Source organism: Mandrillus leucophaeus, unplaced genomic scaffold (genome assembly GCF_000951045.1).
Source record: "Mandrillus leucophaeus isolate KB7577 unplaced genomic scaffold, Mleu.le_1.0 Scaffold383, whole genome shotgun sequence".
NCBI lineage: Eukaryota > Metazoa > Chordata > Mammalia > Primates > Cercopithecidae > Mandrillus > Mandrillus leucophaeus.
In genome coordinates, this window is record NW_012104065.1 from 2,176,229 (window position 1) to 2,203,968 (window position 27,740).

The 27,740-nt window shown below is 36.9% G+C and overlaps 1 protein-coding gene across 2 annotated transcripts in view; it reads right to left on the bottom strand.

The window, feature by feature from the left end:
- Positions 1 to 27,740, bottom strand: part of EPS8 (epidermal growth factor receptor pathway substrate 8) — a 286,550-nt gene that overhangs the window by 96,262 nt on the left and 162,548 nt on the right. The window contains exon 1 of one of the 2 annotated variants that reach the window (XM_011990823.1): positions 414 to 554. The exons of the other annotated variant lie outside the window; for it this stretch is intronic. The gene's annotated coding sequence lies outside the window, so the exon portion shown is untranslated. Of the gene's footprint in view, positions 1 to 413; positions 555 to 27,740 lie in introns of those variants that run through there. 2 annotated transcript variants of the gene reach the window in all.

Sequence of the window (27,740 nt, forward strand, 5' to 3'; positions counted from 1 at the left end):
ATCAATGTTTTGCATATAAGGTTAAGTTCAAAGTAATTTTTTTAAACATTTGATATATTATGCCCATGGATTCCCAGTTTGTAATACTCAACAGACCTCTTCTTAGCTATAATACGAGGGGAAAATTTATTCTCTTAAACACCATGACCTAAAGGAAAGAAATCCTTTGAATCTCCACCTCTGTAAGCCAGAAGACAGGAAGCGAGACCCTGTGGAGACTGGGTTACCACGAATTTCACCGAGTTCAGAATCCACTTGGAATACCAAATGGGAAGTTAAAAAGCAATCAAAGGGCTTACTTGGAATAAAAGTATTGCTACGCATTTCAAGGTCTACAAATACCCTTTACAATAATTATGCCTTTGAGAGCCCTCCTTAGCAAAGAAAATATTAACAAACTCAAACTCACCTACCCACACAGTCCAGGAAATACTCCTCTAAGCAATCGTCCAGGCAATACTGAGAGGCCATTCCGCTCAGTTTACTTATGTGCCAAGTGACCTTTGGCACAGCGTCAGAAAGGGTGGGACTCTAAGCGTCAGTTTTGGCATTGTACTGTACAGAACACAATTTCTGATTTGGTTTCTCTAGGGCGTTAACTAAGATTTCCTCCTCTTGTTAAGTAAGTAAACGTAGCTACTACTACACTTCCAACTCTTGCCTAAGATGAATTTTTTTTTTTAAGTTTTAAGTGGTGCAAATAATACTGGCTAGCATTGACTGAAAGCTTACTGTGTGGTCTAAATTAACGCTATATAGACAGACACCATTACTACTCCCATTTTAGAGAGGTTAATAAGTAACTTACAGGAATTCCAGATACAGAAATACGGTCAACTGAGCTCATGAAGACTTCCCACTACAGACACTAAGAAAAGAAGAAAATAAGTGTAACAAAATTAAATACATAGCTTTACTTGCAATAAAGATAATTCCCTGATGCCAAACCAAAGCCAGAACCGATGGCCCAAATGGTAAGCACAAAAGCATACACTGTCAGCTGTGGCCAACACTGGAGCTATGGGGATAATCACTGGAGTCTCTTTAGCACTTAAGTGTAGATTGAAATTGGTAACAAGATGCCCCTTGAAGGAGAAAGAATGGAAGAAAGTGCTCCCTCAAGAGAGAAAGAGCACTCTGCTGGATTTCCAGCCCCATTAAACCTTCACAACTCTAAAGCAGTCCTGATACTTATGCAGGGACAGAAGGGGAGGCTCTGGGCACACATGAGGTATAATGTTGGTACTGAGATTCTTCCAGAAAAGCAGGGCTGTCTTCAAAGGTCTAACCTCATAGTTAAAAAGTGGTGGTGGGGTCAGGGGAGGAGAAATTCACTCATAGTCATATTAAGACTTCAAGGGAGCTTGTCTCTGACAATCTGGGTGAAGAGGACAGGGGAAATGCTATAAATGCTGTAAGAAATTAAAATCCTAAACCTATGACACAACAGTTTTGAAATTTGAATCTTATTTGTATGAGAATCTCCTTGGTAAAAAAATTAAGAATCTCCAGTCTAAGGAATTAGATCCTGGGCCAGTGAAATCTCTAAAGTATCTAGAAGAAACAAACACAAAACTATTTTAAAGTGATGATAGATAAACAAGGCCCCATGGGATTTCTTTGGGTAGAAAAACCAAACCAAAACAAAGCCAAACAAAAAACAATCCCCACTGAAGATGAGCTTATAAATTTAGAGATTACAAAATATGTGAGAAAATGATTTACTGTGATTATTAACAAATATGCTAAACAGAAAATTGAGTGCTCAACTAATTTTTAACATGAAGACACCAAAAAAGTATATTTAAATTATTAAAGAAATGGAGAAAGAAAAAAGAGCCTATAAAGGACATAAAACTAAAAAATCTGTATGTTTTATAAAACCAAATTATATTTGCATAAAGATATGGCACAGGCTGGGTACAGTGGCTCACACCTGTAATCTCAGCTCTTTAAGAGGCCAAGGTGGGAGGATCCCTTAAGTCCAGGAAGTCAACAGCAGCCTGGGCAACATACCAAGACACCATCTCCACAAAAAATTCAGCCATCAGCCAAGCGTGGTGGTGCACACCAGCAGTCCTAGGTGCTCACGAGGCTGAGGCAGGAGGATTGCTTGAGCCCAGGAGTGAGCTATGATCATGCCACTGTATTCCAGCCTGTGTGACTGAGCAGGACCCATCTCTTGAACCCATTTCTTATTTGGAATAAAAAAGTGCTGCTTGTTGCCAGTGCAGAATTCTTGGGGCAAACGGGAAATGAGTTAAAAAAAAAAAAAAAGAAAAAAAAGAAGTACATTCTCTGTATACTGCACTCAGAGTTTTCATCAGGTTTCCATAACTTTAAAAGGGAAAAGCATCACTATAAATAGAATTTTAAAAATGTATTTAGAAAACCAATAGTCAATGTCAGAAGTCAATTGTCTGGCAGAACCTATTCTACATCCACTTTTGTTCTCTACCATCTCTCAAGCTCCTGACCACTGTATGTTGCAACTCCTTATTCCTGAAAATTCTGACCCATCCCCTGGGCCATTCCTTCCCATCTCCAGCATCTCTGCAAAAAAAGATTGAATGGAAACTGTGACATGCCACCCACATCTCCTTTCAGGACTGAAGGACTGATTCCCCAACTGCTGCGGTGCTGCCTGCAGACAACCTTCAACTGTCAGCTCTTTCAGGATGGCCTCACCTCACCCAGTATCACACTCCCTTCCCAGGGAAGCCCCCAACCAAAGATTGGTTGACATGTGGAAGACAAAGCCTTGGTCCCCTTTCTCCAACTGGGGACAACGGTGAGGAGACATCTCACCGTACCCAGTCTGTGCCATTAGAGCACCACCTCACAGGGTCAGATCTTATTTGAGACTACACGGCAGCCCAACATCCCCCTTGGCCCAACAGTGTTTCCTTCCTTCCCTTCATCCACAGCGGCTGATCCAAGAGCACTTTCTTTTTTTTTCTTTTCTCTTTTTTTGCGGGGAATGGAGTTTCACTCTGCCACCCAGGCTGGAGCGTAGAGGCACAATCTTGGTTCACTGCAGCCTCCACCTCCTGGGTTCAAGTGATTCTCCTGCCTCAGCCTCTCGAATAGCTGGGACTACAGGTGTGCACCACTATGCCTGGCTAATTTTTTGTGTTTTTAATAGAGATGGGGTTTCACCATGTTGACCAGGCTGGTCTCGAAATGCTGACCTCAGGTGATCTGCTGGCCTCAGCCTCCCAAAGTGCTGGGATTACAGGCATGAGTCACCATGCCTGGCCCCCAAGAACACTTCCTAATAAACTTTCCGGAACACTAATTTCCATCTCATAAGCTGCTTTCTGGGGAACCCAAACTGCAACAGAAGGACATTAGGGAAACAAACGAACATGGCAGGACACTGAAACCGAAGGGAGTAAGAAGAGGATAATAATATTAAGTCTTGAAACCAATGGAGAGAACAGCAGAAAGTACTAATATACTTTCACTGGTGAGAAAATCAGTATTAAAAGTAGCAGGAAGAAAACCCTCCAAAATGAAGAATGTAATCAAAATAAACACTATAATCATAAAATTCCAACCCAACATTTCAAGGTATCACTAAACTTGAGACCTGAAAGAAATCTGAGAGTGTCAATTCCAATCTCTGTCATTTTTAAGATACTGTCTCTTAAAAATGGTCCATAGGTCTGCTAAATGTCAAAAAATGTTGCTGCTTGGAAATAGACAGTTTCCTAATAATAAGTTAACAGGTACAGTTAATACCCTGCTGTTAAACAAAATTCTGATATACCTTTGGTTCCTGAATTATCTATCAGTAAAGATGTTAATGAAGTCTTACAAAAGGCTAATCCGGCACAGGCTGATATATGGCAAATCATTGTCCAAATATTAATTTTAAAAATGGCATGGACTGTAAACCATCCATAGTCATTCATATACATACACAGGATATCAATGATGTGGGGCAATCTAAGCAAAGCTTATGAGGTATTTGCTGATTCCTTCAGTTTTCTACTATAGGGCAGTTTACCAGAAATAGTCACATGAAATATTATATATTTGGAATGTGACAGATTTGGTTACTGTACTTTTTTCCAAAGCTCTTGAAGGAAGCTGGAAATTGCACACACACACACATCTTTACTGGTAACCTTGCCCTATATTCCCATACTTTGTAACTACAAATATAGAGGCAGACAAAATAGGCTGTAACATAATCTGTCAGCTAAGATCATCAGATCCAAAATGATGTGAGGTCACTTACATAAGCTGTTAGGACAACCAAGCAGAATCGATCAACAATGTCACAATCCATTCATCTTGGAAGTATAAGCAAAATTTCACTTTCAGTTCCTATATTGTTCAACCCCAATTCCTCATCGGTCCTTCATTCCTTCTTCTCATCAGATCCACTTTCTGCTTTGTCTTCTCTAAACCAATCCTTCTTCTCCTAACTTTAATACCTTTTTCAGTGGGAGTAAGAAACCCAAAAGAAGTTTCTAAAGAAACACTCTAAACTACATATTGTCAAATTTCAATTACATACATGCTAAGCTAGTTAAATTCATATGGATAGAATGACTAACCAAATGCTTTAACAACTTACCTGGAGAGGGACAGGAGATGTAATATGACTCATCTTTGGGAGAATCACATCTAACTACAATTATAGTCATGCAAAAGGACAAACGTGCATGGCATGTAAATGACAGGAATTTGTTAAAATATTCAATGAGTCAGTATGGGTTGAAGCTATTGTTTGGCTATAGAGCTAGGATTAAAGGTAGAAAAAACGAAAAAAGGGGGCCAGGCACAGTGGCTCACGCCTGTAATCATGGCACTTTGGGAGGCCGAGGCGAGTGGATCACCTGAGGTCAGGAGTTCAAGGGGCAACATGGTGAAACCCCGTCTCTACTAAAAATACAAAAATCAGCTGGGCACGGTGGTACGTGCCTATAATCCCAGCTACTAGGGAGGTGAAGGCAGCAGAATCGCTTAAGCCCAGGAGGCAGAAGTTGCAGTGAGCAGAGATCGCACCATTGTACTTCAGCCTGGGTGACAGCATGAGACTCCGTCTCAAATAAAAAGGAAAAACAAAGAAAAAAACAAAAATGAAATGGACATTTCTTGGCATAAATAAATATAAATAGCAGGACCAATAGTATACATTCTTTCCATAAGTTATTTAGAAGAGTGAGACCATAAATTAAGTGTACAGATGGCATTAGTAGTCTAAGTTAGGAAAATATTGATTTGAGAAAGATGAACTGCAAAATTATGTAACAGGGAATATAAATGAACAAAATGGTAGTTTTGCCTTAAATTGGCAATGTTTAGGAATGCATTAAGGGAAACACCACACACATTAATTTGATTATGGATTTTAAACGTCATTTTCAACCTAGAAATCACTGTATAGCTCCAATAAGACACGATCTTATTTGACAATTTCAGTTAAAAAGCCACCAAGACACAAAAAAATTGGGGGAAAAAGTTATTTCTCATTTCCATTCATGTCCTATAACTAAAGATTAGTTGTAAAGTGTCAAGACCTCAGTACAAGGAAACCAAAAGCTTGTGTTTGTGCACCAAGTCTGCCACTTAATAGCTCTATAACCTTTGGTGAGTAACTTAACCTCTCTCAGCCTCCACTTCCTCACCTGTAAAATGAGACCAGTGAGACCAATTTGTACAGTCTCATTCAGATCCAATACCCCGGAACATTTTCCTAACTCAAATTTAAAAGGAGAAAACCTATTTAATTAGATTTTGGCTAGAAGACAGTAACTAGCAGTTTTACACTTCTCAACATAAAATTTGAAAAAAGAAATAACCAAATAGTCACAAAACCTAATGACGAATAAGGAAAAAATATGTCACTATGAGGACATCTGCAAATTCACCTTACAAATTGTTAAGTAACAATATTTACAGAGCCTCCCATTTCTGTTGAAACTTTCCCATTTAAATACAGAATCTGCTAAAACACAGTAGGTACAAAGAATTGAAGCAGGGAAAATCAAAGCTTTTGGCATGTAGTATCAATATTTCCCATAATTAATAAGATTTTACTTAGACTTTCCTCATTTCACCTGGCTCAAATGGAACCCCCATCCTCTGTAATTAGCTTGCTGAGTGCCTATCAAGAGTCTCATATTCTCCCAAATGAGCTAGCTGGACATGTTGGTGAACGCATATCAAAAGAATTGTCTAGAAGGTCCTTGTAAAATAGCATTTTTAAACTTACAATGTTGTCCTCAAAGCCTGTCCTTTCCACAAAAAGTTAAACTCTGAAAAACAAAATGACAGGACTACTTCAGCTTATTAAAAACATGAGGGCTTCTGGGTTCTTAAGTGCCATTTAGAAAGGAAAAAAAAAAAAAAAGGCATTTCTTATAGAAGTATCAATCCTTTCCGGAGTAGTTTTACCTTAACTCTGAAATCCTGTAGGGAAATTATCACATTAGCTAGGTAGCGAGACTTAACCTCTCCTACCTGTAATCATGTGCTATATAGCAATGGGAAGGAAGCGAGGAAGGAAGGAAGAGAAAGAGGCAAATCAGTAAATACAAAGAAGGAACTGTGAATGCTGATAAGGTGTCCTCTTATCAAAAAATCCGGGGAGATGCCCAAGTTTAATTCCAAAGGATGTACCTATTGAAACACTGCAAAACATTATCATATATATGTACATATACACATATATAAACATACATATATATACATATACATACATACTTACATATAAGTTAATTACTGAGCAAGCAGCCTTGACAAGTCAGGAAGCTTTACAATACACAGAATAAAAATGCCTGTTTTCTGAGTAGCAGTTTAGAAAAAGCTGTGCAAATAGTTGTTAAAATGATATAGCTTATGTCATCCTTCCTTTAAAAGTAAAACCTGCAATTAAATTTGCACATCAAATGATCCTTGAAGCTTGTATGTTACCAGTAAATAGGAGTGACAGAAGAGGCTTCAAAGCAGACAAGCCGTGTCAGTGACACATAACAGAAATGCAGTCATATAAACAGAAGATACTACAGCAACACATGATCTGAAGCTGAATGCCACCATGATACACCTATATTAAATTGCTAGAGGATATATCAGTTTTTAAAATGGTTTAATTTATTTGAATATCATTGGACTAGAGATGGCCTAGGTGGCAGAATTTAGTTAGGGCCTTTGGCTGAAAATTGTCAAGGTTTACCCTGGCTGAGCAAAACATGAAGGATCCCTTTCAAGTTTATTTTCAACTGATAAAATGCTTATTCTCCTAACCCGTTCTTAACCTTTATTTAGATTATAGTTTAAGACCTCTTAATTACAATTCTAAAAATGGTATCTAATCCCCTTCTATTTTTGACATGGGGCTATGAAAAACAGATTAAACCAACAATGTCAAGAGGTGGCATGTTATGGCCAAAAAGCCATGGATTTGAAATCTAAACCTTAATTATTTTCCTGGCTATACAATTTAGTGTTATGTGACAAACAAATCATCAGTATTGGCAGTAGAACACAGTTGTAAAGAATTCAGGTTCATGTACAAAACAGGCTCATATCCCAACTTCATACTTTAAGGCCATACAACTTTGACCACATTACTAAATCTGTTTGCTTATCTATAAAATGAAAATAAGAGTATCTTCTTCACATATTATTTTCAAATAATATACGAAAAGAGTATAGCATAGTACCTGATTAACTATAAGTAATAAATGGTAGATTTAAAAAATCACATCTGAGTTTTCTCTTCTAAATAATTCAAATATTTCCCCCTTGCTAGATAACACTTGGGATCAGATGAGGTAAGATAAATTGTAACTTCTTTTTTTAAGAGATAAAGTCTTCCTATGTTGCCTAGGCTAGACTTGAACCCCTGGGCTAAAGCAATCCTTCTGCCTCAGCCTCCTGAGTAGCTGGGATTACAGACGTGCCATTATGCCCAACTAGAACTCTTCTTTACTCCAGGGTGACTAAGAACATAATGGTCACACTACTGATATAACCAAAGCATACTGCAAAAGAGGTTCATTGACAGTCATATTCTGCTAAGTGTTACAAATAATCATACACTTAGTGCTCATAAAATTGGGTGTTCCTTAAATCTGGTCATGTTATTTACTTAGAACCCTTCAGTGTTGTCTGAATGCCGTTATAGCAAAATCAAAACCTCTTAGTGTCACCTAAAAGCCCTTTTAGGATCTGTCCCCTGCCTCACTTTTCAGCTTTGTCTCTTTCCATTGCCTCCTTACTCACTTTGGCCCAGCCCTGGACTCCCTGGGCATGTTGCTCCCTCTGCCTGAAACTCAAGTTTTCCACTCCTTAGCAATTCTCATCCTTTAAGCCTGTTTATCTACCACTTGCTCAGAGAAGCACACCCAGATATTTAAAGTGCTGTATGAGATTATCTATCCCCAGACCTAACCCACCCTCTTGCATTAATCTCTGTGTGAGGACATTTTTTATTTTCTCCTGACCACTTACTACAGTAGGTGATGTTGCATGTCATTTATTTTTGCCCTATCTGTCCCATTAGAATATATACTTTTTGAGGGCAAGGGCCAGCCTTTGTTTACCACTGTATCCCCAGCACTTAGTACAATAGTTGGCACATAATAGGTAAAGGCAATCAAAAATATGTCCACATATACTCAAAGTGAAAAGAAAGCAAGAAAATACTATAACACAAATACCACAACAGAGTGACTCAAACTTTTCCCATTCACAGTCTGTAGGAAACCCCCCCCACCCATGTCTGTAATATACAGTCATGCCATTCCCCACTCACAAAAATAAACCTAGCACACACCAAATAGTTTTTTAATTGACAAATAAAACCAAATAGATTTTTTTTAACTCCAGTAGCTCATCTCCAAACTGTTTTCCTAGATGTAATGAGGGAAAGAAAGCAATGCTGGAAAAACTACGTAATACTCAGCTAAAAGAACGAGGTTTGTGGAGCTCAACAAAAAAAAGTGACTGTCTGGAAGCAGCCAGTTCTGTGAATCAATAGACAGAAAATTTCATCTCCAAACCCTCAAGCACCTCTCCAGTTAGAAGGCACACTGCTCTACATCTCAGCCCATCAGTTTGGGAGGAATAGTACAAATAGTACATTTTATCCTCCATTTCTTGTGAAAGACAGCAATCTTGTTTGCCTTTGTCTTGTGCATCAGGTTAAAAGGATTTTCCTGAAAACTTAAAAGTAATAAAAGCACACTTTACTACAACAAATAGAAGAAGTGCCTGCAGGATTTCTAGTGTTTCACCCAGCACCAAATATCAGACTTTTTTATTTTTTATTATATTTTACAAATATTATTTCTGATCATAAAAGTAAATCCATGGCAGAAAGTTAGAATATTCAAAAATATTTTAAGAACAAAAATCATGAGTCATCCTACTAGCCAGAGCTAAATGCTTTCACATTTTATATATTTTTCTAGTGTTTTTTTTTAATGCATACATAAACTTTTTTTTTCCAAAGGCAGCTACTGTCTGTATGGTTTTATAACCTTTTAACTCAAAGTATCCTGAGAAGTCACAACAAAAAGACCATCGCACTATGATTTCTCATTGAAGCCTTCTACATCAGGGGTGTCCAATCTTTTGGTTTCCTTGGGCTACAATAGAAGAAGAATTGTCTTGAGCCACACAGAAAATACACTAACGATAGCTGATGAGCTACCAAAAAAAAAAAAAAAAAAAAAAAAGCAAGAAAAAATCATAACATTTTAAGAAAGTTTATAAATTTGTGTTGGGCCGTGCTCAAAGCTGTCCTGGGCCTCGGGTTGGACAAGCTTGTTCTACAGCCTATTTAAAACAGTTACCCCCCACCAAAAAAAATTATGTAACTAATTTTTCCTTGAGCAGTTACATTGCTAATACTTATCATAAAAATCTGCAACTAAAAAATAAAAGACAATCTAAAACTACCATCCTTGAACATAAATCTTTATGCCTATTCCAGCATGTTGTCTTAATGTAAAATTCTAAAGAAGATGCTATGTAACAGGATACGCCCATCTCTACATTATTAATACACTGTCCAAATTTCCCTCCAGAGATGTTACGCCAACTTAGTGCATTCAGACTGCTATAGCAAAAATGCCCTATGCTGGGTAATTTGTTAAAAAAACCCAGAAATTTATTTCTCATAGCAACAAAGGCTGAAAAGTGCAAAATCAAAGCGCCAGCAGATTCAGTGTCTGGTGAGGACTTGCTCTCTGCTTCAAAAATGGCACCTTTGTGTCTTCACATGGCAGAAGGGGCAAACAGTTCCTTCTCATCTCTTTTACAAAGGCACAAATCTCATTCATGAGGGCTCTCTATGACTTAATCACCTTCCAAAAGGCCCCATCTCTTAATACTATCACACTGAAGATTAGGTTTCAAATATGAATTATGGAGCGATACATTCAGACTATAGCACCCAGCCACCAGTAGAATTTTTTTTCTGTTCTCTTACACTCTCACCAAAACACTGGATATCACTTGTTTTAAAAACAAACAACAAACAAACAAACAAAACAAAAAAACATTTTTCAAGGCTGGCACAGTGGCTCATGTCTATAATCCCAGAATTTTGGGAGGCTGAGGGGGACGCATCGCTTGAACCCAGGAGTTCGAGACCAGCCTGGGCAACATGGTGAAATCCCATCTCCACAAAAAATACAAAAACTTAGCTGAGCATGGTGACACACACCTGTAGCTTCAGCTACCTGGAAGGCTGCTGTGGGAGAATCACTTGAGCCTGGGAGGTAAAGGTTGCAGAGAGTCGTGATTGTGCCACTGCACTCCAGCCTGAGCAACTGAGATCTTGTCTCAAAAAAAAAAAAACAAAACTTTTTCAATCTGATAGAGGAAAAAATTACTATTTCTTTGCTTAGTAATGATGTTACCCTTTCTTTAAAACCATTTCTCTTAAAGTTTTCAATGTTTTCTTGCTGATTTTTCATCTTTTTCCTTTTAGATCAATAGGAATCATTTGTTAGTCATCAGTGTGGGTTTTTCATTGTATATGTATAAGGTATAAATATGCATAATATTTTTCCTCAAGACCAAAATATACACACATCTTGGATTTATGTTTTCAGTGTCAAATTCTAAGTTAAAAAATTAATGTAGACCTATTCTATATCTACACTTCAAAAAAGGTTATAGATTATGTCTTTCTGTATTATCGATAACATCCTTAAGTTAAAAACCACATCTGTTTATCTTTTTATAAATCTCATGAAGTGGTAATCCTTTCTGTACACCTCCATAGATTATTCTAATTATACTTAATCCAAAACCAAAAGTTTTTGATCAACTTTCAAGTAAAGTCATTTTACACTTTACTTGAAAGTACAAGAAGATGAAATTTACCCATTAACCTCATGCTACCTCTCAAATCCCAGAAGATCACCTTAATTTTTACTGCAAATACAGAATTAAGTTTGAAGATAACCAACAGGTTAACTATACTTGTACAAAAGCACCATCACATCATTTATATAGATACATCTGTCATTATTCTTTATCTTTTATTGACTTTGAATATTCTAGTATTCACTGACTTAACAGAAAAATTCTGTGGCTTCTTAATATGAAATCAAAACATCACCTTTGGGTCAGTGAATCCTAAGATTTATGAACTTTCAGAATTTTCATCTCAGACTCCCAGGATAAACTGTGTACTTTATGTATAACGTATGTGTCAAATGTCACCAAAAAGTCTGCTTTCAAAGACTTCAACATTAGGTAAACATGAGACTTAGATCCAGAAAGAAGAAGTAGCTTTTCTGAATATGAATAAATTTTATCAAAGTTTTCTGTGTTGTCAAATCATAGAAATTAATTCAAATCAGCTCTAATTGCATTTCAAATTTTGGCTGTTATGGTATAATAAGTACATATTAAATAGTCACTTTGTGTGAGTCTTATGTATTGATATTTTAGAAAGACATATGATATACATAAGTATATCTCCCACAAAAATTATCTTGGCATTGCTCTATTTTGTAAGGGAGACTGTTTACAGACATCTCAATATCTGAAGTATGGATATCACTTTACTTTTAAAATTTTTCAATCTCTGATATGGTTTGGCTATGTCCCCACCCAAATCTCATCTTGAACTGTAGCTCCCATAATTCCCACATGTCATGGGAGGAATCTGGTGGGAAATAACTGAATCATGGGATAGTTTCCTCCATACTGTTTTCATGGTAGTGAATAAATCTCAAGAGATCTGAAAGTTTTATAAGGGGTTTTCCCTTTCACTTGGCTCTCATTCTCTCTTGCCTGCCACCATGTAAGACATGCCTTTTACCCTCTGCCATGATTGTGAGGCCTCCCCAGCCGCATGGAACTATGAGTCCATTTAACCTCTTTTTCTTTATAAATTATCCAGTCTTGGGTATGTCTTTATCAGCAGTGTGAAAACAGACTAATACAATCTCCAAAGTTCTTTTCTCCTAAAACTTAAAATAGCATACAATGCATGAAAATAATGAGTCTTCAGTTCGCTTTGTCATTTTGAATTATTTCACAATGAAAAAAATTCAACATCCACAAATCATTCACTCCTAGGTATCTTGTTAGGAAAAAAAAAATGGACTTTCTTATTCAAGGTAAATGTCCTTCTGCATTCCAATAGGATACCACAAGTCCACAGGTCTGTGTCAATAAACCAGAATAAGCCAGCAAATCTGACACTTACCTGCTAGATAACTGAAGCAATTTCTACTCGTTTATGGGGACTGTCTGGAATTTTAGCAGCAATGTGTTTTATCTCATACCACTAACTGTGTATCCCCTGAAATCACTCTCAGAGATCTCAGGAAAAGCCAGGTAGCTGATGCAGTGGCTCACACCTGTAATCCCAGCTACTTGGGAGGCTGAGGCAGGAGGATCACTTGAGCAGGAGGACTGAACAGGAATTCAAATCCAGCCTGGGCAATATAGTGATATCCTGTCTCAAAAAAAAAGAAAAAAAAAAACAAGAAAAATCTGTGCGGGTGTGCACACACATTTTGCAATTTACACAGCACTTCATTTACACTATCCTGCTTAATTCTCATACCTTTGTTACCTTATGAAAAATTCTAAAATAGGGTAACACAATGGGTCTTCATTATATGGTGATTCACTCACCACCACAGTATCAACCTTGAACATCAGACCTGCAAAGATCTCATTATTTCATTAAAAGAATCCTGATTCATCATCATCAAATAACAGAAATGCAAAAAAAGATGGAAAAATATGAATTTTAAAAATTTACAAGCTCTGTCAACATACAAGTTTTATTATATATTTATCAGATGTGTCTCAAGCATTTGTTGAAATTTGTCTCACATCAGTAGGCTGATTGATTGGTTCAAAAACGAGATGCCGAATTTGGCCTTTAGGTTTATCTGTATTACATACAAAAGCATAGATACACATATTAAAAGCATACACATACCACATGCATACACTGAACAGCATAAACACTGAACAAAACATAAATCTAATTTAAAAATCATACTTAAATATAAGATCAGAAGACTTTAATATGATGGCTAGTTATTAGTCACTCATGAAAACTGAATAGACAGAAAAATTTAAGGAAGCAAATTGCCACTTCTCCTCCAGTAAGGCTTTGTGGGGAGCTGATATCTGAAGATTATTTCACAAGAGAAATTAAAGAGCTGACAAAGGAAGAAGGATTGGGTGCCTTTTTTTCAGATGAAGGACATGTTGAGGAACAAAGATTACAAGCAGGAAAGCAGCAAGAAACAAGAGGGATAATTACACTGTCAAGAGTGACAGAGTGATGGGATTTATGGAAGGGGCTGGAAATCTCAGACTCGTCTGTGGGATATAAAATTCAGTCTCTGTGGTTGGCAAGGAAGAAAATCTTAAAAACAAATCCCTGAAGAGGATAGCACTGGCTCAGCAGAGTTCAAATATCTGCCAAAGTCCAAGTAGAAGGACTAGAACAAAAGCTCTGTAGTGATACATGCCAGATAGTTATAAAAAGTGGTCAAGAGAGGGGGTCAGATTTTGTGAAAAAGCCTGATGTCTGTGTGGTGACAGCAAAAAATGAAGATACACACTTATATACATACACATGGAATGCTTTCTTGCCAGAGATATTAGTGATAGAGCGGGCATTCCTTAAAATAGTGAGACGGCAAAAAGGCAGATTTTGAAGTGATAATCTGTAGCTTTATTATTCTTAACTTGGTCTGAGCTGGTAATTAGCTAATCTGTTCCTGCTTTGCCTCCTGAAAGAATGAATAAAGATTTCCTGAGTGTCTAGTATGGTGTGTACTATATTCGGGATAAATGAAATCATACAGTCATCCTAGAAGCAGAAATGATTACTCCAGTTTCATTAGTGATGTAGAAGGGAAAGAGAGGAAAATCTAATTCAGGCTAATTATATAGAAAGTTATTTTCATTACTGAAAGTTATGAGTTAGAAAAGACACAGCATAACCAGAACTGTACTAATTTAAACCTTGTTGCATATGACAACTTAGATTTAAATTGTTAAACAGTTAAGAATGACTACGATTCAGTGAGCAGTATTTTTTCAGGGTCTGAAATTCACTAGCTCTCTGAAACCATCATTCCACTCACGAAATTTTATGAATTTGTTTAGTTAAATCTAAGTTAAGTACAGGTGACTATGGTTTTACTGTTTAAATTTTTTACAAAGCCTGGGCACCTGGGGTTCTGATTATTTCCCTGGTGGATTTAATATCTACCTTTATATGTAGGACTTTACACAACTGGGTTTGCTTTAGAAGCAATGATCCCAAGTAGATTAACTCTCACTATATCCCCAAGTAGATTGACCATTTGGCATGTAGTATATATCTCTAAATCAACAACTCATTTTATTACCCCAAACGGTTTTACTTGTGTCCATCACTCCTCATACTTGTGTTTTATTTTAAACATAATTGAAACACTTTAATATTTCCTTTAATGTTGGAAGATACTAATAAATTTAACTTAAGACAACTGACCCATTGCTACAACTTTTGTAAATACAGTAAGGCAAAGTATTTAAAATTCTGACTCATTAAAATAAAGAATAAGGCTGGGCGCAGTGGCTCACGCCTGTAATCTCAGCACTTTGGGAGGCCGAGGTGGGCGGATCACGAGGTCAGGAGTTCGAGACCAGCCTGACCAACATGGTGAAACCCCATCTCTACTAAAAATACAAAAATTAGCCGGGCATGGTGGTGCATGCCTGTAATCTCAGCTACTCTGGAGGCTGAGGCAGGAGAATCTCTTGAACCCGGGAAGCAGAGGTTGCAGTGAGCCAAGATCATGCCACTGCACTCCAGCTTGGGTGACAGAGCGAGACTCCATCCTCCCCCGCAAAAAGGAATAAATAGGTCTAGTTTCCAAGATGCTTTTATCAAGATGGTTATCCCATAATGCTTTAATAAACGATGAAAAACTTGTAACTGCAGCACAGAATAATTCCCTACCAGGTCTGATTGCAATGGAAAGATTTAAAGCCCTGTGAAATGAGTAAGCCCCTGCTACTTAGCACTGAAAGGGAATAATCAACAGATTAAAAGCATTGATGTAGCTAATTCTACTAAATCATTAGTTTTGCATTCTCCCTACTAGCTTTTTAGTGATGGAACTTTAACTCTTACCGAAAGTGTAGTCAACTGGTATTATAGAAAGAAAACACAAGTGACCTAATCCAGAAGAATCATGCCAACCATAAAACTCAGCAGACTATTCATCACCATGGCAATAACTCTCAAAGCAGACACGGAAGCCAATTCATAGATTCCATTTTCAAACCAGGGGGTTTCTTGGGGGTGTATGTGTGTGTATATAATTTATCCAGTGTCCTGTGCCAAGCTAATAACAATCCAAGATGAAGCTTAAAGAAATTATAGCAGTGGCCCTTTTAATAAGACGGGGTCCTGACTCATGGAAAGGTAATCTGTTCCTCACTACAAAGAACCTTAGAGAATGTTACACAAACACAGCAACAAAAATCAGGAACGCTGCCCTGGGTGCAGAGTCATTAATTGAATTTGAAGAGTCAGGCATTACTCCTAATACCACCATATTTATGTGAGGATAGCATGTATCTTTTACATGAAAATACAAATCCTGAAATAATAGATTTTACTATTTACATTTCAGTGAAATATTTATGCTTTGTGACTTACTTGAACACAAAATAACACTCCATTCCTGAGACTTTCAATAAGTTTAAACTGAAAATGTTGGTTGCAGAGATGCTATTTCTAGAAATATTTAAAGCACAATATATGTTAATATCAAACTTTGGTAGCAAAATATTCAAGCCAATAAAAATGGGCTAAAGGACACTATGAAAACGAAAAGACAAGCCACAGACTAGCAGAAAATGTTTGTAAATCCATCTTTTTAAAAAACATTTCTTGTAAGGCACTGTGCTGGCAGCAAATTCCCAGTTCTTTTGTCTGAGAAAGTCTTCACTCCTCCTTCACTTTTGAAGGATAATTTTACTGGATACTGAATTCTAAGTGATTTTTGTTTCTGTTTTCCAATAGTTTAAATATTTCATTCTACTCTCTTCTTGCTTACATGGTTTTTCAAGAGATGTCTGACGTAATTCTTACCCTTAATCCCCTAAAGGTAAGGTGAAGTTACCCCTCAACCTTTCAAAAATCTTCCCTTTGTTTTTGAATTTCTGCAATTTAAGTAAGACATGCCTGTCTGTAGATTTTTTGGTGTTTATCCTGAGCTTGGTGTCTGGCATTAATTTTGAGCTTCCAAGATTTGTGGTTTGATGTCTGTCATTAATTTTGGAAAATTCTCAGTCATTATTATTTCAAATATTTCTTTTGATCCTTTCTCTCATTCTTCTCCTCATGGTATTCCCATTCTGCATACGTTACACCTTTTGTAATTGTCTCATAGTTCTTAAATATTCTGTTTCAGTTTTTTCATTTTTCTTATGCCTTCGGTTAGGAAAGTTTCTATTGCCCTACCTCCAAGCTCACCGATTCTTTCATTAGTCCTCTCCAATCTACTGATGGCATCAAAGGACTCAAAGGCATTCTGCATTTCTGTTAGTTTTGAATTTCTTTAGTTTTGTCCCACAAATTTTGATATATTCTGTTTTCATTTTCATTTAGTCAATGTATTTTTTATCTCCCTTGAAACTTCCTCTTTATCCTATGGATTATTTAGAAGCGTGTTGCGTATCTTCTCAATGTTGGAGATTTACTCATCTTTCTGTTATTGATTGCTAGTTTGTCTCCACTGTGTTCAGAGAATGTATGTATGATTTCAATCTGTCTAAATATGTTGAGGTACTTTTCATAAGCAGGAATATGGTTTATTTTGATATGTACAGTGCCTTCATTAATGTTTACATAGGTATGATTAACTCTCAAGGTCTGTACCTCCCTACAACCTCTTGAATAGTATTTCCAGATTAATCCTGTTTAAATACATTTTGATTTAACTATTGACAATACACTTCTAGGGATCAAGAACCTAAAATGGGTCCATACTGGCTGTCACAACACTGTAAATTCACCTGTGTAGCTTCTGAAGTCCATCATCACCTGGAACCCTCTCCATTATATTAACTCCCATCTCTATGACTTTGGGGCCATCTCAACTTTTCCTTAGTTTTGATAACCACATTGATAATTACAGTTTTTGATAAACACTTTTGTAGAACACACACACACACACACACACAGTCATTTACCCATTCAGCTAACTTATGAAATAAGTATGATAATCATGATTTTACAACAGAGGAAATAAAAGCTCAGAGCTTGGTACTTGCCCAAGACCATCTAAGTGGCAGAGCCAGCTTTTAAATTCAGATCTTGATTACTCTAAAACTTCTGCTGTCCATCACTGGAAGAAGAATAAAAGCATGACTTTTCCTTTAGCACTTGATTCCATCCGGTTCAATTTAACCAATATTTGGGAGTATAAACTGTAAGCATGGAGCTAGGTACTTGAAGACAATCTGAAAAATAAAGATTCCACAAGATACACTAGAACTAGACTGTAATTGTCTGCAGGCAGCTTAAAAACTATGGGACTTTAAGATAGATAATTCTAGTTTGTGAATAAAATTATAAACTCTTTGAGGGCAGGGGCCTTTTCTTTACCCTGGCATACGACTATTCAATCTTCTCTATATTTGCTTCCTGTTTTCCTGTTAAGGTAATTATGAACCTATTGGGACCACTATACATTGTTATCAGTATTGACTAGTTTCTGACCACTGCTCACCAATACTTCCTTTCTTTTTGGTTCCTTAAGAAAGTCTCCCATAATAACTATGTCCTCAAATTATAACATACCCCTTCTTTTCCTTCACTCCCCTCAGAAAATAACTGCACCTCCCACACAACTAAAAAAAGAGATACAAATAGCATGCCCTCCTTTACATGTAAATAAGAACATCTACAGTAGCACATGAGGTCTATTAGATGTTAAATACTGCTTTAAAAATAGATTCACAAATGACATTTAAAATATTCCATTTACTTATTTCAGAAATGCATCTTGTGCAAAAAGTTCAGTCAAAAATATATATCATAGTACCTTAAAGGCATGTCTTTATGTGACATAGAAATTCATCTTTTTTAGATAGAATAATTAAAATGTCGTGGGCAACTGCTATCCAGGTTTTTAGCTAGCTTAACCAAATCCTCTAAACAGAATTCCTGTAGCCTTCGAAATGTTTAGTCTTTTCTCAAAGTATTTGGAAGACAAATTCGGAATATAAAACTTTAATAAGACTTCCACCATTAAAAATGTTTAATTGACTTTTTTTTTTTTTTTTTTTTTTTGACACAGAGTCTCACTCTGTTGCCCAGGCTGAAGTGCAATGGTATGATCTCGGCTCACTGCAACCTCAGCTTCCCGGGTTCGAGCTACTCTCCTGCCTCAGCTTCCCGAGTAGCTGGGATTACAGGCGCCTCCCACCATGCCCAGCTAATTTTTGTACTTTCAGTAGAGACGAGGTTTCACCACGTCGGCCAGGCTGGTCTCAAAATCCCAACCTCACCCACCTTGGCCTCCCAAAGTGCTAGAAATACAGGCATGAGCCACCGCGCCTGGCCTTAATTGACTTTTAATTGGCTTTTTTACATCATGTGACTGACTTCATGTTAAAGATTCTAAGAAGTAAAGTATTTTCTGAATAGAGAAGATTTTTTTCTACTATTCTTGCATAAACAGATTTCATTTCGTCTTCATGTAAGGGTCAATAATTTCAATCATCCCCCAAACTAGCAGCAAGAAGCTATTCAATGTGCTGCTAGCTAACCCCTACAGCTTGTGCAGTCATATTCTGAATGAAAAACAGAAGATAAAGTGTGTGTGCGCCTGTGTGTGTGTGTGTAGGCAAAAGGAAGCTGGAGGGTTAATCACTGTATGTATCTCTTCCTTAAAATCTGATTTCAGGTTGGAATTTTTTCATTTTATCCATAAAAAGGAAACAAACTGAAAAGGTAGATTTTTTTTCTTTCAAATTGGCTACTACTTAAATAACTGCCTACTCCTGAGAGTAGATAAGTCTAAAGTTAAATTATGCATTTCATAAAACTCTAACCCTATTCCCAGTAACGCAGCTCATCAGTGACCAATTAACCCATTTTCATAAGCCTATAGTAATCTCAGCCAGAAATGTTGGCACATCTCTAGGGCTGGCTGGATAGTCTCATCTTAATGAAGATGAATGGTGTATCAAAGAAACGATGACTACACAAAATTTGTCAAGGTGATCTACTGTATCGAGACCTTCATCAACAACGCATTCCATTTTGAGCCCCTTAGTACAAAACTCCCTTTAGGTTTTCCCACACAATCATGGTGATAATGACAACAACAATGAGGAGAAGATACCCGTAATAACAATAATTACATTATTCTGTGAACTTCTTTGTGCTCCGCAATGTACTAGGCATTTTATATATACTATCTCATTTAAGCCTAACCATCCCAACACTACACCCTCTTTACAACTATAAAATTTAAGGCTCAGAGAGAGCATGCATGCCCAGAACTAAACAGTGAAGACTATGAAACCCGGTCTTTTTGCTACATCCTACACTCACTATCTACATAAAAAAGCAACTGGTAAATGTTCCTTAAAACTATTTTTCTTTAAATAGTCAATTATTTTTTGGAGAAGTCAAATAAATGACTTACTATTTGCTAAGAAACATTTCTTAAAGATAAAAAAGAATATGATTTGCAATAAAGAGAACACAAAAGTACTTGCCAGATTACTCATAGTTTAGAGGTTACAGTGGCCACAGGAGAATGAAACTCTTGGGCTAGCTCTGAAGATTAAGGGACATGTTGTTAATCATTGTTAAGGCCTTGAATACAGTCACCTCAATCATTATGCAAGGAACAGAATAAGTAAGCTATGAGAGGAAAATATAACATTTTCTTCTAGACGAAGAAACAGAAATAGCAGCTGCAACATTAGACAAAAATGACCACCTAGGTAGTCATGACCACCACACTAGAATCGAACAATACCTAAATAATGGAGTACATGGAGATGATTTTACTAGCAGCTGACCAGCATTCCTCTCCCAAAACAGATACTGGAAAGAAATACAGTATATTCGTCCATTTTCACACTGCTATAAAGATACACACAAGACTGGGTAATTTATAAAGGAAAGAGGTTTAAGTGACTCACAGTTCCACAGGCTTAACAGGAAGCATGGCTAGGAGGCCTCAGGAAACTTAGAATCTTGGTGGAAGGTGAAGGGAAAGCAAGCCCGTCCAACAGGCGAGAGGGGACAGCGTGTGAAGGAGGAACTGTTCAACACAATAAAACCATCAGATCTCATGAGAACTCACTCTCTATCAAGAGAACAGCATGGGGAAAACCATTCCCATGACCAAATCACCTTCCACTAGGTCCCTCCCTCAACACAGAGGGATTCTGGGGATTACAATTTGAGATGAGATTTGGGTGGGGACACAAAGCCAAACTATTATCCTATAGTAATTACGTTCATTCAATAGTATCCTGGCACCTTTAAAAAACCTAGGTATATCTTTTGTGAGATGAAGAAAGAATAAAAGGACATGCGAAAAAACCTCAGCCCAGAGATAAGAGGACCACATGTTCTTGGTGGATGGAAGAGTAACAACAACAGAAATAAAGGCAGGTAAAAAGAAAACCAAACAAATGGAAAAACTCATGGAGACAGAAGAAATATCCATTCCATTTTACTAAGCATCATACCACATATATCAAGGCATCCAGATGAATGATTAAAATTCTAGAGAAAGGACTAGGGTTTTCTCCACAGCAAGAAATGTAAAAACATTGAAAATAATATAAGTTGGTTTTTAATAGAAAATTTATTTTTATTTTTATTTTATTGAAAAGGGGTCTCACTCTGTCACCCAGGCTGGAGTACACTGATGCAATCTCAGCTCACTGCAGCCTTGACCTCCCGGACTCAAGTGATCCTCCCACCTCAGCCTCCCGAGTAGGTGAGACTCACAGCTAACTTTTGTATTTTTTGTAGAGACAGGGTTTCTCCATGTTGCCCAGGCTGGTCTCAAACTCCTGAGCTCAAGTAATCCTCCCACCTCAGCCTCCCAAAGTGCTGGGATTACAAGAGTGAGTCACCACGCCTGGCCAGAAAATTCATTTTTAATTACCTATAGATTAATAATTCCTTCAAAAATTTCCAAGTGATGTGTAATTCTAAAAATGCCAATGCTTTCAAGACCATATAATCAGTTTAGTTTTGTTTTCTTTCCTCCTCAGCTGCTTCCTCCTCTTCCTTTTCTTCTATTTGTTTGCCAGTTTATTCAGAAACAACATATAAGATGGCCCTGTCTTACTACTGTTCTAGGAGCACTAGGCTACAATAACATTCAAAAGTTTCATGCTTAAAAGATTCTCTGCATGTAACTGTTAATTCCCATTTAACTCACTGTGACAGTTCACAATATTATTACTTTTACCTTACATTTTTCATAATAAAATACTTTCATATCCATGATCTCAATTGATTCTTATAACATGTAAGCTGGAAGGTAAGCCGGGCCAACTGCCACACCATTCCCATTTTAAAAATAAGCAAACTGACACAAAGACGTCAAGGAACTAGGGTCACAACACTGAAGGGCATCTGCAGCACAGCCCAGGTGTTGACAGGGAGCTCCGAACACCTAGCCTGGGACCCTCATCACGACTTCACACTAACAGCATTTCATGGATAATTGCAGTATTTCTGAGTACATGCAAATGACAAAGTTTCCAAAGAAACAGCAGACTGATTCTAATATGCTAATTTTTCTACAAATGAACTCACCTCAGAAATGAAAATAAGCTCCAATTCTTACATTTCTACTTCAGTCCAATGAAGGCTAAATTAAAGGGGTTCTGCATGCAACAAAATGATAAAAGTAAAATATTCATTTTGAAGCACAATATGTAACCCATAGTTGCTTTTGCTTAATGAATATATTTCATTCTCTCCTATACTTTTTTGTTCCCTCTTTTTTATCAAGATTCAAAATTATATAGATGGAAACAATGAAGAAGAAAGAGATCATGAAGGATCAAATATTGTCAAATGGTGCATCCCATGTTAATGCTACTTGACTTAATCCTTACAGTAACCTTGGGAAGTACTGAAAAAGCTAACATTCTAAGATTAAAACTATGATTTGAATCCATGTCTAATCCCAAATGCCTCAAAGCTACTTCATTTTGCATCTTTTTAATATTTTTCTAGCATTTTATACACTGTAAGTAAAATAGGCACATTTCAGTATTTCTTCTATGTAGTTGGGCATGTGTATTGAGCTCAAAGCCTATAAATAAACATAGTAATCAGGTTATTTAAATTGTAGACCTTTTAAAAGTACATGTTATTAAATGTAACCTATATCTGTGTAACTTACTATTGTAAAATATATGTTGAATATGTATCCATCAATTAAATATTTAAATAATCCATAATTGGGGATATTTTTTAAAACTCAAATAGGAAAAAATGCCAATAATAGGACAAAGACAAAGAATTTGTGGTTTTTTGTGTTTTGTGACAGGGTCTTGCTGTGTTGCCCAGGCTGAAGTACAGTGTCACCACCATAGCTCACTACAGCCTTAACCTCCTGGGCTCAAGCAATCCTTCCACCTTGGCCTCCCAAGTAGCTAGGACCATAGGTGTGTACCACCACATCCCGCTACTTTTTACATTTTTTTGTAGAGATAAGGTCTCACTATGTTGCCCAGGCTAGTCTCAAACTCCTGAGCTCAAGCAATCCTCCTGCCTCAGCCTGCCAAAGTGCTGGGATTATAATCATGAGCCACTGTGCCCGGCCGAGTTTGTGTTTTAAACCAAAAACTACCCTAGTTACCATGGCACTTTAACGAACTATAATAATTAACAATATTAACTTTTTTATAACATGAGTCTAGCAGCAAGGAAAATGGACTTTGGAGTAAGGGAGATCTGCATTTGAATTCCCACGCCATAAGTTAACACTATGGAAATACTGAAGATGAGAATTCCATTCTTTTGTACAGACATTAATATAATAAAAATATCACTTGCCTGCAGGCCACACATATTTGACAACCTGAGCAATGTCATAAAGAAAGTGTAAAACCTATATGGCTAGCTAAATAGATGTCACACCCTCTATGTGCTGAACTTCTAAATTTTACTCACAGAAGACGCCCTCAAGCTTGGTTAAGATCTTATTAATAAATCTTTCTTTTTCTTTAGGTTCTAATGTTTCTACTTTTTTATACAAACTTTATACAAACATTTTTTATACAAACTTTAAAATTAGCAAATCAATCCGCAGCAGGTTAGAAGCATTAAATTTGAATTTAGGAAGTTAGGGTTGCTAGAGGTGGCAGAAAGAAAGAATATAAGAAAGAAATTGATATATTATAATAATAAGAGAAAAATAATACATAAGATGCAAAGAAAAAATGCATAAGGCATCCTGAGAATATGTGATATAGAACCAAACAACCAAGCATATATCAATACCCTCCATGGAGACACTATATTACAGCCCAAATAAACAGTATGCATAATGATGAATTTACATTATGCTTACGAAGGATGGGATGTGCTCAATGCTTATAAGAAAAATTATCCTAAATCGTTAAAAAAAATAAAATCTTCGTATTTAAAGTAATGCACTTTAATTCATGTAGCTAGACAGCTAGGAAATTCACTTGTTTTTAAATTTGAAAAGCACACTATTAGGTAAACCTGATAAATGAGATGTTAGAATAGTTAATAGAACAACTATTAGGGGCTCAGACCTCATACCTAGTACCAGACAGTGTACTAAACACAACAGTGTAGGTTTTTTCTTTCAAAAAGCTCACAGCTCAATAGAAAATATTACCACAAATATCAATAAATTGTAATACTATTTGGTACTGTAACAGAGGTTAAACAAAAGACATACAATGTTTAGTTTTCTCCTTTTATGACATTATCAGCTACTAAATTTCAAAGCCTGGACGCTTTAGTTCAGAAAGGGTTGCGAAGCGTGACTTTAAGAAGGCTGAAACAAACAAAATAGTTTAGAAAAAATATACCAAAGGCAAGACTCTGTAACATAGATTAAAAATAAGCATCAGAAGTTCCATCTCTCCTCCTCTCTACAAAGAAAAATAATGACAATAACAACAACTAACATTCACTGAGAGCTTACTGTGTTCCAGGCTCTGCTCTAAGTGCCCAACGTATATGAACTCATTTAATCCTCACAATGACCTTATGAGGGAAGTTCTATTATTATCCTAAATTAATAGATGATAAAATTGAGGCATGAAGACACTAAATTATTTGCCCAAAGTGACACTGGTAAGTGAAGAACTAAAATTGTAAACAGAAAGTCTGGCTTCAGAGCCCATGACGCTAACTACTACGTACCCAAATATTAAAAACTTAATGATGCCATTGTGTTGTAGAAGGTATAGTTCTCAAAGCACATCCTAGTGACTCTTTTTAAGAGCTATTATTAAAACTGTTTCAACAGTCCTTCAACACAAATTATTTTCCATTTTTGCTCATTTACCAATATATGTTTATGATTTGGATCTATTTGCTCTATATTCCTCAGGTGCTTTTTGTAAGTACATCAAAAATTTCCCTATGACTCCTGCCATTAAAAACTCAGAGACTAAGAAAGAGCAGCATTTTTCCATTTTTTATACAAACTTTAAAATTAGCTAAACAAATAGTAAATGAGGGGAATTCGCTCTTCATAGAAATATTATTTTAATCTTATATATAAACTACCAAAATACATATATTTCCTAGTGTTATTTCTGGTAGACAGTGTTTAATACATAGTAGCTAATATTTTAATCATGAATATCCAACTATTATTCTAATTAATATCACTTTTATTCTAACTAATATTAGAGTCATTTCTCAAATGCCAGCAATATTTCCCATAGGTGTAAATGATCATTTAGAAACACACCCACTCTGAGTGACTAAGAAACCCTTCTGTATATTGCAGCTATTAGTAGGTTTCACATAATTAACAAGATTTTGCCTGTAACTCCTATTCACCTAAGTTCTGAAGATTAAGGATAAATAATATTGCTAGGAAAATTTAAAGATGGGCTTCTGTCACTTAAATACCTAAAGTTAACTTACATTTTCAATATGTTTGGTGTTTGAAGGATTAATCTATACTAAAAATATCAAAATAATTCATTGAACTTACTGAAGGTCCTTCTATAATAAGGGCATTCTTAGCCCTGAAGATAAAATATTAACAAAGAACAACTTCCCTCTAACTCACTTTATCCCCTGGACCATGCTGCATTTACCTTAAAGCACTTATGTTGTATTTAATATCAGTCATTTGTTTGCATATTTGTCTCATAGTTGGAATATAAACTACAAAAGGACACAGGCCAACTTGCTTTTTTTTGTAATACCAGCACCTACAAAGTCCTGGCAGTAGCAGGTGCTTAATAAATGTTTGTTGAATCCACATACAAGCATACACCTTCACTCCGAGGACTTCAGATTAAATCATTAAGCATGCCACAGTTAAACAGTCCATGGTGCAGCTCAATCTACCAACCCTGAGACTCGACTCTCAAGAGACTTTCATTTGGTCTTATTCTGACCCCTTAGCCCACAGAGGCATGTCTATGCAGATTGCTCTAATAGAGCACAGACTACATCCCTGGATTACTCTTCTAAGCCTAGATCCTTTGATCTGTAATAATAGCTACCACTCACTGATAGCACTCTATGTGCCAGGTACAACGCCAAACACATCATATACCTCAGTTCATGTGATCTTTACAATAACCTGAGAGTAGTACTACTCGCATTTAACAGGTGAAGATGCTGAGGCCTTAAAGAGGTTATGAAAAGTGTTGAAAGTCCCAAGGTCATGGGGCAGAGGCAAGATTTGAACCACATTTATCAGACAGTACAGTCCACATTCTCGACCACTGACATTCCTAAACAGAAGGTATGATGATTAATTTTGGGTGCCAACTTCATTAAATTAAGGAATACCTAGATAGCTGGTAAAACATTACTTCTGTGTGTATCTGTGATGGTGTTTCTGGAAGAGATTAGTGTGTGAGTTGGTGGACTGGTGAGAAGGATCTGCTGCCCTGAATGTGGATGGGCACCCATCCAATCGACTGGGGGACCAGATGGAACAAAAAGGTGGAGGAAGGGTGAATTTCTTCCCACTCTTCCATAGTCAGGGCACCCTTCTTCTCCTGACCTTGGATGTTAGAACTTGAGGGTCTCTGGCTTTTGGACCCTGAGACTCACACCTGTAGCTCCTTGGGGTCTTAGGTCCTCAGCTTCCATGGCTCACAATCGACTAACCTGGTTCTCCAGTTTGTAGATGGCCTATCGTGGGACTTATCGGCCTCCACAATTGTGTTAGTCAATTCCCCTAATAAACCCCTTATAATCCATCCATCCATCTATCCATCCATCAATACATATCCTATTGTTTCTGTCTCTGGAGAACTCTGACTAGTACAGAAGGCTACTAGTAAACAAAGCTTTTCAAAGAAGCCTCTAAAGGTCCCTTGAGAGTCACTTTAGATGGTTTTTAATGAGCTTTTAAAAAGCAATGTTTGTTGCCTTGTGGTAGTCTACTATTTTCAACTCTTACATTCTCTGACACACAGGGACTCAGGAATACAGAGAATACTAACCAAAAGAAGTTACTCCGAGGTGACAGCAAAGTTAAGGATAAAAATCATGCTCAAAGGAAAAATCTGAGCAGTCTAGAAAACTTGTGAGCAAAACACTAGAAAAAAAATCAAACTCCTAGATGCACAATCTTATTGCATAACGGACCAAATCCCTATTAATAACTAAAATCCTTATAGGACTTAAAAACTCTAGAGCACTTACAAGTATACACACTAAGTTCACTAAATAGGAAATTCCTAGGCTGGGAGCAGTGGCTCACACCTGGAATCCCAGCACTTTGGGAGGCCAAGGTGGGCAGATCACGAGGTCAGGAGTTGGAGACCAGCCTGGCCAACATGGTGAAACCCCATCTCTACTAAAAACACAAAAATTAGCCAGGTGTGGTGGTGCATGCCTGTAATCCCAGCAACTCGGGAGGCCAAGGGAGGAGAATTGCTCGAACCCAGAAGGTGGAGGTTGCAGTGAACTGAGATCATACCACTGCACTCCAGCCTGGGTGACAGAGCAAGACTCCATCTAGAAAAAATTTTAAAAATAAAAATAA